The following is a 13899-nucleotide window of genomic DNA, read 5'->3' on the forward strand; positions in this document are numbered from 1 at the left end:
CCTCTCAATCCAATTTCCACTAATTTCCTGTCCACAGATATTGACCTCTATGGCTTACACAAAAAGGGCACTCTTGCTCTGTTTCCAGTTTGGTTTGTCCAGTAGAATGTGCTAGCAGAATATCAGAAGATTGACCATGTTGATTGCATCCCTCTACAAAAAAAAAACAATAGATCTTGTTTGATGAACTTAGGGGACCAAATCATTCCAATTTTCCTGGTACTTTCCCAGTTTAAACACTAAACATCTCACATTCCAAGAACCTCCTCAGTCCTAGAAAAATAAAGATGGTTGGTCACCATGGGTGAACCTCTCTATTTAGCTAAATTCTCAGGATTCTGCTAAATGCTTCTCTCTCCTTTGTCCTTTAGGCCTAGCATTGGTTATATGTCCCTGGTATGGTCAACCCAAGAGTGCTGCCTATCCCTTGCTGGTTGTCTTAATCTTTGCCCACAATTTTGTAAATAGTCATTGCATCACAATTTGCTTAACCTTTTTGAAGGCGTGATTTGTTTTCTGCCAGTGCATTGAGTGTAAAATAAGGAAATATTGTCAGTATTCAAATGTGTGATAACGACATTGTGCTTTTGTAAAGATGGATTCTTAAGCATACTGGAGTGCAATTGCAAGATGAATTTTAGCGGATTTCTGCTCAAGATGGTGGAGTAGGTGAACACTGTGCTTGTCTACTCTCACAAACACATCAAAATTACAACAAAACTACAAAACATCTATCAGTGGGAGTCATCTGAAGGCTAGCTAAACAGAATTTCTACAACTGTGGACATAAAGAAGAAGCCACCTTGAGACTGGGAGAAGGAGTGAAAGTAGCAGCCTGTGCACCCTGGGCAGTGCACAGGCTGCTACTGAAATCGCCCTGTGGCAGCAGAGCCACAGGGCTGGCATGCCTTGTGGCCAGCTTCAGACTGAGCTGAAGCACATCCTAAGGCTTCATCTGAGGAGGACACATCCAAAGAGCAGACTGGGCAGCACCAAAGGCCTGCTAAATCCAATCCTCACTGGGATGGAGAACTCTCAGGGAGTTCTGCTCCATAGGATAACCCCTCACCAGCCAGTCCTCACAATCAATCAGCCTGAGAATAAATCCCTCTCATTGATGTGCAAAGAGAAACCAAATCTCAAGTACAATAGAAGAGTGCACATAACTCATATGAGGAATACACCTAGAGTACCTGGCTTAGGTGACTAAGAAAGACTGCGCCATTGGACCCCACAGGACACCTACTGCATAAGACCATCCACCATACTAATACTGGGAGACATAGCAGCCTTACCTAATACATAGAAACAAATACAGGAAGGCAGACGGAATGGGGAGACAAAGAAACATGTCCCAAATGAAGAAATGAACAAAGCTCCAGAAAATGAACTAAACAAAAGGGAGACAAGCAATCTATCAGATGCAGAGTTCTAAACACTGTTTGTAAAGATACTCAATGAACTTAAGAGAAGAGTAGATGAACTCAGTGAGAACTTTAACAAAGAGATAGAAAACATAAAAATAGAGATAGAAAACATGAAAAATAATCAGTCAGAAATGAAGAATACAATAATTGTAATGAAGAATGTATTGGAGGAATTCAGGAGCAGATTAGATGAAGCAGAGTGTCAGATCAGCAATTTAGAAGATAAAGTAGCAGAAAATACCCAAACAGAACAGTAACAAAAAAATAACCCCCCCCCCAAAAAAAAGGATAGTTTAAGGGGGTCTCTGGGACAACATCAAGTGAACCAACATTCGCATCATAGAAGTACCAGAATGAGAAGAGAGAGAGCAAGGAATTGGAAACCTAATTAAGAAATAATGACAGAAAACTTTCCTAACCTGGTGAAGAAAATAGATATACAACTCCAGAAGTCACAGAAAGTCCCAAGGAAGTTGAATCCAAAAACAAAAAACAAAAAAACAAAAAAAAACAAAAACAAAAACAAAAATCAAAACTCACACCAAGACACACTATAATTAAAATGCCAAAGGCTAAATACAAAGAGAAAATCTTAAAAGCAGCAAGAGAAAAGTATCTCGCTACCTAAAAGGGGCTCTTATAAGATTGTCAGCTGATTCTCAACATAAACTTTGTAAACCAGAAGGTATTGGCATGAAATATTCAAAGTGATGAAAAGCCAGGACCTACAACCAATATTACTCTACCAAGAAAAGCTATCATTTAGAATCAAAAGACAGATGAAGAGATTTCCAGACAAGAAAAATCTAAAGGAGTTCATCAACAGCAAACCAGTATTATAAGAAATGTTGGAGACACTTTTTGAAGAAGAAAGATAAAAATCTGAATAATATAATAACAATAACTGCATATCTAACAACAATTACTTTAAAGGTAAATCAATTAAGTGCTCCGATCAAAAGAAATAAGGTGGCTGGCAGTATCGATTCAGTTCCACCTTGGTGTCTTCAACAGTAGACATGCTCTCCACTATGATGAATCAACGTTTTGTTCCTGCTATCAATTATCCTAATACTTCCTTAATTTCTGATTCTCTTCTAATATATCTTGCCTATTGCCTTATGTACCTGTTCATTCTGCCCTTCCTAATTTCTCCATACTCCCTGTATTTCTTTTAAGGCTTTCATTTCAGCCTCTTTAATGAAAGTTCTAATTTGTCATTTTTTAATACAAAGCCCTCTTTTTGGTAAAGCTCTCCTGCCAGAGGGTCTTCTAGGCTGCTTGCTAGTCCACAGGTAGCTACAGTGGTCAACTGATTTTTGACTACGGTGTAAACAATTAAATAGATTGGATATTCTTTCCAACAAATTTTGCTAGAACGGTCAGGTACTTAAACTCACAAAATGAAAGCAAAACAATAAAAATGATCTGGCAATCCCACTTCTGGGTATATATCCAAAGGAAATTAAATCACTATTTTGAAGAGGTATCGGCACTCATGCTCACTGCAGCAGTATTTACAATAGACAAGATATGAAAACAATCTAAGTGTTGATTAAGAAATAGATAAAGAAAATTATATATATATATATGTATATATGTGTGTATGTATATATTAATATCATTAGGCTATACAAATAAAAAGAAATCCTGTCATGTGTGACATGGATGAACCTGAAGGGCATTATGCTAAGTGATATAAGCCAGACAAAGAAAGATAAATACTGTATAATTATCACTTATATGTGAAATCTAAAAACAAAACAAAAAAAGGCCAAACTCATAGGAAAAAATCGCAATCCATTCTTCACCACTTACACAAAAAATAACTCAAAATAAATAGATCATGGACTTAAATGTAAAACTGTATTAAAACAATAAAACTTCTAGAAGCAAACATGCTACAAAAGTTTTGTGAACTTAGGTTAGACAAAGATTTCTTAAACATGGCCCAAAAGCATAAAATAAATTCATATAAATTGAACTGAACTGCAATTAAGAACTTTTGTCATTCAAAAGATACTAAAAAGAAAAGCCACAGATTGGGAGAATATATTTGCAAATCACATATCAATCAGACAAAGGACTTGTAACACAAAAATATGTTTAAAACTCCGAAAACTCAGTGATAATAAAACAAGCAGCCCAATTTGAAAATGGTCAAAACATTAGCACAGACATATCAGTAAAGAAAATGTACACATTTCAAATGACATGAAATGTTGCTCAATATTATTAATAATTATGGAAATTAAAATAAAATTATGAGATACCACTAAATACCTATTAGATTGGTTTAAAAAAAATGAAAAGGTCACTGGCAATACAAAGTGTTGGCAAGGATATGGAGCAAATCCACCTCTCCTACCTTTCTGTTGAGAATGCAAAATTCTGCAGCCACTTTGTAAAACTGACATTTCCTACAAAGTTAAACATTCACTAACCATTTAACCCAGCAATCCCACTTCTAGATAATTATTCAAGTGAAACAAAAATTTATATTCACATAAAATCATGATTGCAAATGTTTACAGCAGTTTCATTAATAATACCCCAAATTGGGAACAACCCAAATATCCTTCTATTGGTGGATGTATATTCATAGAGTGAAATACTACTCAGCAAGAAAAAGAAGTGAATTACTAATTGATGTAACAATGTGAATCTTAAAGGCATTATGCTCAGTGAAAGAAGTCAGATTCAAAGAGACACATACTGTTTGATTTCTCTCATATGATATTCTGGCAAAAAATGTAAAGATTACAAGTAGATCAGTGATTGTCAGGGTTGGGGTGGAGAATTGAGTAGAAAAGGACATGGAAGATCTTAAAGGGGTGATGGAAGTTCTATATATTATGTTGTTTGGTTTTATGACAATGCATTTGTCAAAATCTGAAGAACTGTATACTAAAAAGGGTAAATTTTACTGTTTTAAAGCGTATATTAATTTAAAATGGTGGTGAATAGGTACTGCTTGTTTTTGTAATGTAGAGAAATTCAGCCTCTAAGTAAAAATTTTATGAGATTAAAAATAGGCAAATTGAAGTTACTTCCATAAACCTTTCAAATGTAGAAAACCTCTAGTTTTCATTTTGAAGTTTTATAATCTGTTTTGTGTTACTTTCTGTATTGTTACACAATCTTTTCCTTTAAAAGATAACAAGTCTTTACCCATAGTATTTACAATGTCATCATATGTGGTGTTATAGTAGTAGAAAGTGGTAATTGTCATAGGCTCAACATTTATTTAATTTTACATAATAACTGAACAATGAGTACTTGAAGACCTATCCTGCATTATGAGTTACTCGATTATTCAAAATTTAATATCTCAATTCTCATTCACCAGCATCCCGCTCTCCTGTTCAGAAGTAAAATAAAGAACACTGAACTCTTATCAATTTCTACCTGGGCTCCAGTGTCCAATTTGTTCTTAACTTAGTGGTAGGCCTTAGATCCGTCAGTTTCTTTGTATTTCAATCTATAAGATAAAGACATGTAAAACTGTTCTTCATAGAATTCTTGAAGCTCATTAAAATTTACAAAATATGTTTATGGTAGAAAAGCAAGTAGGTAGAAATCCAGATTCCTAGCCCTTGCTTCAGGTAAGGTAGTTCTACATTAATCTCGATTGCATATTATTTTAAGGAAGAATGGGGCTACTGGTAAAGTAGTTTTGAAAAACAGCTGTCTAGATATTCCTTTTCACTTCTATAATTCCTGTTCAAATATTTAATTATCAAATTAGTGTGCAGCTCCATTCAGATACATATTTTAGACACAAAATAGAAACAATGTAAAATGTCCCTGTAGCCCTCCCTCCCAAATAAAACAATAAAAAATGATTGTGTTGGAAATATGCAAGCCATAATCTTAAACCCTCTCTTCTCAGATGATGTACTAAGATTGTTGGCATGTATACAAATATCACTGGCCTCTTCAAAACGAATAGAGATGACTTAGAATCTCAATAGTCTCTTCACATAGTCTGGGCAGGTAATCAGGAAAACCACATCCTTGACAGAAACACAAATTAAGTAAGTCATTTTGCACTGATTTGTATTCCAGTAAGGGTGAACTTACAAAGTACATCTTGGTTTAGAATACTTATAAAAATTCCAATGTTTAATATTTTTTGGACTGGAACAAAGAAGTTACTGAAAGACCAGCATAACACAGAAAGAGTCATGCAAATATATGTGTAGAATGGAGTAATTTCAACCACATCCTGTGGTCAATATTCAGATGGTGCACACAATCTGCAAAAGTTTCTCACTTGTCATGTAACCTCAAAGTAAAATTTATTTGCCAAAACTAAAGAAAAGTAAAGTGGTGGAAAAGAAAAGCTATTAAATTTGACTCAATTTTTGGCTGACCTAACAAATAACAATATGTCTTCGGCAAGTAATTTTCTGTTTCTGGGCCTTGGTTTCCTTATCTCTACAATAAAAGGGTGTAAATATTTAATCTCTAAATTTCTTATCCATATCTAATAACATTCTACAGTCTAAGGAAAAGGACTTAAGTGTTTGCTACTAATTCTTTTCATCTAGCTATCTTCAAATACAATATTTGTTAAGAAACAAAGCCTGACTGTGAAAGAATCTTCATGTTAAAATGCCAATTGCTCCCAGCTGTTGCCTGAGGGAAAACACCTCACTGTGAGCACAACCTCAGATCAAATTCTATGCTGTCATTACAACTCAGAATCAATCATATAGAAATATTTGATGAGTAGCCAACCCTGATTCCTGCCATTTTTCTTCCCATGTTTGCTCAATATTTCCAAAATCTTCTATAGAGAGGAAAAATGTATGCTTAATAGTTTAGAAAGATCTGTATGTAATATAAATCTTCAGAGATTTTGTTCAAGATCTCACTAAGCCCAGCCCACCTCAGTATGATTTGAAGATCAGAGAAACTTTCAGTAATATTAAAGATTCCAATCATTCTGGTCAATTCTTTACAAATGATATTTTAAACTACTTTTAATTTGCCTAAATTTTCTATAAAATTGAAAAATTAAAAAAAATAATAACCTTTACTTAGATAATATTATTCTGCTCTATGGAGCAGCAACATTTTTTTTTCTTCCAAAACAAACAAAAAATCAAAACTTACTTGTGAGGAGGGGGTATTCATGAATTATTGATGTGTTGAAAACAATAAGGGTGTTCAGAAATACTGTTAGATTGAGTTATAGCTCAATGATAAGGAGAACAAAGGCCAGTAATCTGAATCTCTTTATCAGGTTACCAGACAATTGAATGCTCAGGAAAGACAAGGAGACTATGCTTACCTTAGTGAAACTTCTTTCCACACTGAGGAAACATGTCATCTAATCATGTGCTGCCAACAGTAGGAAAAATCAGTATAGTGTCAGATTTTGGGAGATGGTGCTCACCTATATAGTTTTTTCTAATGGAGTGATTTGGCAAATATATTAGTTTTTAAACCAATTCCTTTGATTTGAGGGTACGGGGAATATATATTTACTTCTGATAAATGTAAGATTGTCTATCATGGAAAATTTATAAATCAGCTCATTGTTAGAATCTCTACTAGGGTACAAATATGCTTTATCACAGAATTACTAATACATTTAAGGTTGTAAAAAGCTACTCATAAAACTCAAATCATGCTTTGAGTTATAAGCTTTTGAGCTTCTGTTTGTTTTCAATGAGGGGCTTCAAGTTGCTACTGTTTGATCCCATACAGTAGGTGTCAAGTTCCATTCTCAGGATTAATGAGCAGGATGATGGAGGGTAGAGATTAATACTCATCTATGAGAATAGGCCAAATGGGAATACATGTATGCCTAACACCTATGGTGGTCAGGCCCCTGTATTTTGAGGTCTCAATTTTAACTGAATTTTTTTTTCAAAATTTATAAAACTTTTATTTCTTTTTAAAATTAAACTTATTGAGGTGACATTGGTTAATAAAATTATATAGATTTCAATTGTACAGTTCAAAATACATTATATGTATATTGCATTGTGTGTTCACCACCCAAAGTTAAGTTTCTTTCTGTCACCTGTAACTGGATTCATTTAAGGTACATGTGACTTTATATCTCTTATGGTCCCAAGAACTTGCCATTTTTGAGTTTTATGTATTGGGGAGACATTGGTGTACCAGCTCAAAGAGAAATTTGTCTAAACTAACTTCAGTCTTTCCTGCTTTCTCCCAGAAAGGAGTAGGAAGAGTGATCCAGAGAAATTTGAACACAGCTGACTTGGAATAAGCAGATCAAAAGGAGACAGGGTTTGGAAATAGATCTATCCATTGAAATGTGCAGGATACTGGACAGTAGGGTCTGAGGGGATAGAATAGACACAGAGTATGGGAGGAAGTCTATTTCCACAAGCAGAACTCATTTAAATGGTTTAAATGTAGATGGTATACCAGGCAAGTAGTGAGCATTGGAAGAGGGAAACTAACATACGATAATGTGGTATTTTGTGTAGGGCAGGGCCATATACAGTTAATGGAAATCCAGGGATAGATGATACTTATAAGTTACAGGAGGCAAGCCAGCATACAGACAGACATGAGGGAAATCCCTTTTGGGACTGTAGCATCTCAGCCACTATTCTAGGCTTAAAATAAGACTCAGGTACCAGAGAAGTAAACTAGAAGAGCAAAACATGAATACAGCCTTAGGGCAGAGTTCAGCAAACATTTTCTATAAAGGGTCAGACAGTAAATAATTTAGGCTTTCCAGGTGATACATTTTCTGTTGCAACAACTCAGTTTGGCTTTTGAGCCACAAAAACAGTTATAGACAATACATAAATGAATGAGCATAGCTGTGTTTCAAAAACAATAATTCACAAAAGTAGGCTGACCTGATAATCAAAACTGGAGAATGATGGGTATAGCTGAGTCTGAGGAAAAAGGCCCAATTATCATAAATGTGGCATAAGATAAAGGCTGACACAGCAACAAGGGCAACATGATAGTCCCATAATGTTGGCTTGTAGCTCTGTCCTATGGTCAAATGGGTTCCAGTCTAGGGTAACACTGAGCCTGTAGTCTTGAAAAATCAGGAGTCTCAGCTGTTAGGAGGGAGGAAGCAAACACTTTGAACCAGACAAAGGCCCGCTAGAAAGAGCCTGTAATAGCTCTCTGAATTCTTCAATTTGATTTTTGTCCAAATTTTGCTTAGTGCCAATATATAAGTTTGTCCCATAGGAAAGTACAGTGTAACTACTGGAAAGGCTAAAAAGACTAATATCATAGAGATACTGATTCCAAATCTGTGATAGATTATTTTTTATCACTGTGCTGCACTGTAAAATGAGGATCATATGAATCTTTGAGCCCATTTTTTTCCTTTTTTAAAATTTTATATTAGTTTCAGGTATGCAGTACAACAGTTAGACATTTATATGATTTGTGAAGTGATTCCCCCCAATTACTCTAGCACCCATCTGGCTCTACACATAGCCATTACAATACTATTGGTTATATTCCTTATGCTATACTCTACATCCCCGAGAATGTTTTGTAACTACTAATCTGTACTTCTTTATCCCTTCACCATTTTCATCCAACTCCCCAAACCCCTTCCCTCTGGCAATCACCAGTTTGTTCTCTGTATCTGAGTCTGTTTTCATTTAGTTTGTTCCTTTTGTTCTTTGATTTCACATATAAGTGAAATCATATGGTATTTATCTTCCTTTGTCTGACTTATTTCACTTAGCGTAATATCCTCTAGGTTTATCCATGTTGCTGAAAATGGTAAGGTTTTATTTTTTTTTTTATGGCTAAATTATATTCCATTCTTTATATGTGCAACATCTTCTTTATTCAATCATATTGATGGGCATTTAAGTTGCTTACATATTTTGGCTAATGTAAATAGAGCTGCAGTGAACATAGAGTTGCATATATCTTTTCAAATTAGTGTTTTGGTTTTCTGTGGATAAATATCCAGAAGTGGCTATTGCTGAGTTAAAAGGTAGTTCCATTTTAATTTTTTGAGGAACCTCCAAAATGTTTTCCATAGTGGTTGTACCAATTTGCAATCCCACCAACAGTATATGAGAGTTCTCTGTCTTCTACAACTCAGCCAACACTTGTTGTTTTTTGATTTATTGATAGCTATTCTGTAAGGTGTGAAGTAATATCTCATTATGGTTTTAATTTGCATTTCTATGATGATTAGTGATCTTGAGCATCTTTTCATGTGTCTATCGGTCATCTATATTTCCTCTTTGGAGAAATACCTATTCAGGTCTTCTGCCCATTTTTTTAATTGGATTGTTTGTGTTTTTTAGTGTTGAGTTGTATGAATTCTTTATAAATTTTGGATATTAGCCCCTTGTCAGATGTATCATTAGCAAATATCTTCTCCCATTCAGTAGGTTTTCTTTTCGTTTTGTTGATGGTCTCCTTTGCTGTGCAAAAAAATTGTTAGTTTGATATAGTCCCATTTGTTCATTTTTCTTTTTTGTTTCCCTTGCCCAAGGAAATACATCAAAAAAAATTACTAATAGCAATATCGAAAGAGTTTACTGTCTATGTTTTCTTCTAGAAGTTCTATGGTTTTGGTTTTACATTTAAGTCTTTGTATTTTATTGATTGATTGATTGATTGATTGATTGATTTAGGCAACCCTTGGTTGACCTCACAGATTGCAAGGGCCGTGTCAGCTTAAAATCTCTTAATTTTTATTTTCATTTTTTATGACTAAAGCACCTCGTCTTCCTAGGTGGTCTCTCATCCAAGTACTAACCAGGCCCGACCCTGCTTAGCTTCCGAGATCAGATGGGATTGGACTTGTTCAGGATAGCATGGCTGTAGACTGCATTTAAGTTTTTAATCCATTTTGAATTTACTCTTGTATATGGTACAAGAAGGTGGTCCAGTTTCATTTTGTTATATCTGTCCAGTTTTCCTAACGTCATTTGTTGAAGAGACTGTCTTTACCTCATCGTATACTTTTATCTCCTTTGTCATAGCTTGGATGACTATATAGGCATGGACTTATTTCTTGGCTCTCCATTCTATTCCCTTGATCTATGTATCTGTTTTTATGCTAGTACCATGCTGTTTTGATTACTGTAGCCTTGTAGTATAGTTTGATATCAGGTAGTGTGATACCTCCAAAGTCATTCTTTCTCGAGATTGCTGTGGCTATTTGAGAATTTTTATGGTTCCATATAAATTTTAGGATTATTTGTTCTAGTTCTGTAAAAAACGTCATTAGTATTTTTTTTAATTTTTAATTAATTATTTATTTTTTATGGTGACATTGGTTAACGGAATCCAATGTTTCAGCTGTACATTTTAACAGTAAGGCATATATATATTTACACTGTGTGTTCGCCTCCCATAGTTAGATTTCTTTCTCTCACCACATATTTAACCCCCTTTACCCCATCTGTCTCCCCGCTCTCCCCACCTCCTACCCTCTGGTAACCACCCATTGGTATTTTGATAGAGATTGTAGTGCATCTACAAATTGCTTTGGGTAGTATGGCCATTTTAATGATGATTATTCTTTCCACCCATGAGCACAGTGTATATTTCCATTTATTTGTATCTTCTTCAATTTCTTTTTTAATGACTTATAATTTCTTGAGAACAAGTTTTTTACCACTTTGGTTTATTTGATTCTTATGTATTTTACTGTTTTTCATGCAATCATAAATTGGATTCTTTAAAAAAAATTATTTCTGATAGTTCATCATTGATGAATAGAAATGCAACCAACTTCTGAATATTGATTTTATACCCTGTTACTTTACTGACCTTATTTATCAGTTCTAACATTTTTTTTTTGGTAGTATCCTTAGGGTTCTCTATATAGAGTATCATGTCATCTGCAAATAATGACAGTTTTTCTTGAGCCCAATGTTTCTTACAGTGTTCTTATGATGATTCAATGAAATAATGGATGTGAACATTCTTTGTAACCTATGAAGTGCTCTACATATCCTGGTTATGATCACATTTATGATAAGCAATACTCTTGTTTAGTCATAAATTTCTCTCATCTCCACACTCTTCTTAAATAAAAAAAAGTCTACTCTGTTACAATACTAAGTTGTATTACTCAATTAGACAACAAGGAGGTAGTTTAATAAACTCATCTTACAGAGTAAACTGTCCATCTTAACCAATTCAGTCATTTGGCATATGCAATATAAGGAAGTAGAAGAGTCCTACTCAATATTACACTAGTTACAGCCAGTTGGTTTCTTTCCTGGAATCTTTGTAAGTGGGTAGCAGTAAGGGTGTGTGTAGCAAGAAATGATGTAAAAATAAGCAATAAAATTAATTAAGAGAAGGAAATGAGGAGAAATAATTTAACCTAGACGTGGGATAGTAAAGAAATTATAACTGAGAGAGAATATTTTTCAAAGAAATATTGCTAATTAAATATATATCCAAATTAAATTTTGTCCTACATACAAATGGCTAAGAAACATATGAAAAGATGCTCAACCTTGTTAGCTATTAGAGAAATGCAAATCAAAACCACAATGAGATACCATTTCACACATGTTAGAATAGTTATTATCAACAGGACAAGTAATAATAAATGTTGCAAAGGATGCAGAGAAAAAGGTACCCTCATACACTGCTGGTGGGACTGCATATTGGTATAGCCACTATGGAAAACAGTATAGAGTTTCCTCAAAAAACTAAGCATTGATCAACCATATGATCCAGTAATCCCTCTACTGGTTATTCACCACAAAGGCTTGAAAATTCAGTTCTGAAAAGATATTTGTACACCGATGTTTATAGCACCATTATTCATGGTGGCCAGGACATGGAAGCAACAAAAGTGTCTTACAATAGATGATTGGCTAAAAACGCGGTGGTACATATATACAATGGAATATTACTTAGCCATAAGAAATTAAATAAATTTTGCCCTAAATTGAAATTTGGAGATGAGTTGTCTGTATATTCAGTCTCATGTCATTCTCATAGCAAGGGGTCAGACACTATTTCATCCTAAGCTAAAAGTGGTGGCAAATGAGAGACTATGGTCAGTTGTAATATAATGTGTAGACCTTTCCTTCTACTCTGCCAGCCCATAGCATTGCAGAAATTATGAGAAATATTGGTTTCTATATCTTCTCCTTGGCACTAATTCCCATGCCCTTAGGTTGTTTTGAGGCAGGTGTTGAAACATAGAGGTATTGATTGCTGCCTTGGGTAGCCAGCTTTCTCCAGTCCCTGAGCAATTGGAAAGTCAGTCTGGGACTAGTGAATTAAAGTCAATTATCAGGCCCAGTCACCACACTGAGTAACTGTTTCTGCTGACAACAGTGAGAATTGAGCTCTCAGAAGGGAAATGAAAATGCAAGAATTGGAGATTTAAAATTAGGAACAATTTCAGGAAACAGACTGGTAAGGAGAACCACTATAATATCACATTTTAAAGCTACACTTAGGCTTTACCTAGAGACACAGCCTCATTTGTCAGGGAAAATATTGCTAGCCTATGAGATTGCAGGGGAAAAATGTTGAGAGCTTCTAGTGTTTTAGGCAAACATGAAAGAATCAGGGTTATCCCCTTGGTATATCCCCTTTGTATCTTCTTCAATTTCTTTTTTAATGATTTATAATTTCTAAGTACTAAGTACTTAGCAGGCCAGCTTTATTTACCAAAAGCATCTATCTTGTCTACATACTTGCCATGCTGTTTAATTCCAAGTATCCCAGCCTTTCTATTTGTCAGCCAGTTCTACTTTTATGGAGAAGCAAAATGTCACTGAGATCAAACTTGTGATCTATTTACCAACTCGTTTGGTCTCTGTACATTTATCGTATTATGAGGAGAATAATTAACACAAAGCAATATGGATGCTTAGCCCCAATGCATTGCCTTGCAAGCCCTGTTTCTACTCCAAATAGTAAATTGAATCTGATACATCTTCATAACCAGCGGGGGAAAAAATGGATTATGTCTTTCTCCCAGATGCTATATCAATTACGCTGTTCACTATTGTATTTGTCTTTCAGAGTTCTGGGAAAGCTTCATCTTTAGTATGCTCATGACGATAAACTCTTTCATATAGAGGGACACTATATCTATTCCACACTGCCACTCCACTCCACCTAATTCTGAAGGTACTTTAACAACAACAACAACAACAACAACAACAACAACAAAATACAAAACAAAAAACAAAACAACAAAAAAAAAACTTAGGCATAAGAAGTTGTTCATGAAATATGCTATTATTTCAGAAGCATAATTAACAGACTACCTAAATCAAAAGTATCTCATATCATGCCCCTGCTAATGATCTACTAGGATGTACAAAATTTTAGTGAGCAACTCCTCTGTAAGTTCCTGTGTCACCCACTGTGCTAAATTCTGGGGATGCAATATAGTAAAGGAGAAGGACACATAAATCAATGTTTCGACTGTATCACAAGTGCCAAATGGAGATAAGCACAGAGTGCTAAGAGAACACAGAGGAGAGAGACATGTAGCATG

The 13899-nt window shown here is 34.7% G+C and overlaps 1 pseudogene; it reads right to left on the reverse strand.

Moving 5' to 3' along the window:
• Positions 1 to 10121: 10121 nt before the first annotated feature.
• LOC120599897 (uncharacterized) lies at positions 10122 to 10240 on the reverse strand (annotated as a pseudogene).
• Between the last annotated feature and the right edge of the window lie 3659 nt (positions 10241 to 13899).

The sequence above is a fragment of the Pteropus medius genome, unplaced genomic scaffold (assembly GCF_902729225.1).
Source record: "Pteropus medius unplaced genomic scaffold, Ma_sr-lr_union100, whole genome shotgun sequence".
Classification (NCBI taxonomy): Eukaryota; Metazoa; Chordata; class Mammalia; order Chiroptera; family Pteropodidae; genus Pteropus; species Pteropus medius.